The sequence below is a fragment of the Telopea speciosissima genome, chromosome 8 (assembly GCF_018873765.1).
Source record: "Telopea speciosissima isolate NSW1024214 ecotype Mountain lineage chromosome 8, Tspe_v1, whole genome shotgun sequence".
Classification (NCBI taxonomy): domain Eukaryota; kingdom Viridiplantae; phylum Streptophyta; class Magnoliopsida; order Proteales; family Proteaceae; genus Telopea; species Telopea speciosissima.
In genome coordinates this window covers 7,784,385-7,786,628 of record NC_057923.1, presented here as the reverse complement: position 1 = coordinate 7,786,628, position 2,244 = coordinate 7,784,385, and positions in this window count along the sequence as shown.

Sequence of the window (2,244 nt, the reverse complement as noted above, 5' to 3'; positions counted from 1 at the left end):
AAAACCCTAATGTTGATCGGTCTTCGGCTGAAGAGGAAGTGGGTATGCCAGTATCTGTTTCTCAGGAAAATCTGGACTGTCCAGATGAAGAAAGTGAAAGAGGTGCCCTATTTCAGCCGTCGATTTATATTCTAGAGCGTACGGACCTGGGCAGATAAATAGGAGAGAGAAATAAAGAAACACGTTCAGCAATGGTGTCCGCTACTTCATAGTTTCGGGAGAAATTCAATTTATCGAAACACTTTTCTCGGAATACCGTTGGGAGCCGGAAAAAAAAAAGATACTTTACTAAGGGGTCGTTTCCACCATTAAATTGGTATCTGTTAACTTAGGGTCCACGTGTAAAGCATCAACTTTTTGGCAAATTCCACGTCTGGTCGTATGAGAACGATATGAGAAAATGAGGTATCGTGGTTTAAAACCGTGGGAAAAATATCTCGTGGATCTTCTCGTCTTACTGGCGTGGTGGCACCTGGCACCTAGAAAGGGTTTATTCGCTCCAAGTGTAGCTTCTCGGACACCTCACGTTCTTTTTCTCATCAATAAAATATAGGTAAAATTACATGATTAGCAACTTTTGGGTTTTCATTTACAAAACTATCTACCCTATCTTTGAGTTAAAAAAATTAAATAAAACAAGTTTAGTTTTACAAAACAGTGACTCTCCTTCCTTCCTCGGCAGTCCCCTCTTAAAAAATCTCTTTTTTTTCTCTCTGTTACTTGGGATAGCAAAGAATGGCGATAGTTGGGACAAGGGTTGGATTGCAAGAAACGGAGGATGCTTGGGCGAGAAGGCAATGATAGGGGTAAAAATGTCTAAAAAAGTAAGTGTGGGAGGGAGAGACACTATTTTGTCCAATTTTGTAAACCTTAACTTGTTTTTGTTTATTTTTGTTAATTCAAACATAGAGTGGACAGTGTTGTAAAAGAAAACCCAAAAGTAGCTAATCATGTAATTTTCCCTAAAATATATCAATTGGTTTGAACTTTGAAGAGGGTAGATGAGCCATACGATTTACGAGAGGCCAAGGGTGTCAATCGGTTGGTTTGGTTCGGGTTCGGTCCGATTTTGTTCGATCTCGGTGTGGCTTTTAGGGAAACCAAAATCATATCAATAAGGGCTTTTCAGTGTCGATTTGGTTTGATTTTGTGTCGGTTTCAATCCATGATAACGGGTTGGTAGCGATTTGGATTCGATTCGATACCGGGTTTTTTTAAACAAGTTGAATTCTGTTTGTACCTATTTTCTTCCCTTTCTCTTTTCAACTACCTAAAATATTTCATTAGCCCCACACTTAAAAAGGAGATCAATGGAACAAGCATTGTTACAAATCAATTTCCCCTTCCCTATTTTCATAATCTCATACTCATTGATTTATAACAATTTCCCTTATATCCATAAATTTGCTCACTAATATTGAAATCGATTCAATTATTCATAACCTTATACTCATTATTTTTTTATCCGTTTCATTCGGTTTGATTTTTGGTTTGTTATCAATTGGTCTGATGCGGTCTAGTTTTCAGCCGGTCCCGTCATATTCCAGTCCAAAACCAATCCAATGATGATCAGTTTAATTTGGTCTCGGGTTTTTTTATCGGTCTTAACGGTTAGGGCTAGGATTTGACACCCTTAAGAGGGAGTCAGGGAGAGAAAGGGCGAACCAGGTTAGACCACCTACTTCGAGCCTTTAAATTCACCCGGACTCTGGTTGCTTATAGGCATGAACCATCTTTAAACCACATTAGACTCTAACGACTGATACAGTTTTTGGATTAAAGTTTTCCCTTACCTATGCTGAAAAATTTTCTTTCTTCCCCATTTGATCCTTTGATTAGACTCTATAAAAGATGTATGTCGTAATTACTTTTCACCCTTATTGTATGAACCATCTTGATTATACTCTATGAGGTCAATAATATTCCTCTCCAGTCAGATGGTTGAACTTAGATCCCAAGGTTGAAGGGATTCTCTCTTCATCATTAGTAAAAAGAAATTGGGCCCTACCTTTTTTTTTTCCCTATGAGAGTGATGACTGAAATTTGGCCTGTTCAATAGTACTCTGTATGGATAGCACTCTTTATAGATGAATCACTTGAATTATAATATGACCAAGTTTTTTTTCACCCATGATGAAAAAAAATCTTTGCAAGTAATGGCCATCAAAGCTTCAAATAGGACTCTGGGATAATTGAAAGGTCATTTTAGACTTTCATCATATAGGGAGACAAGTAATTACGATA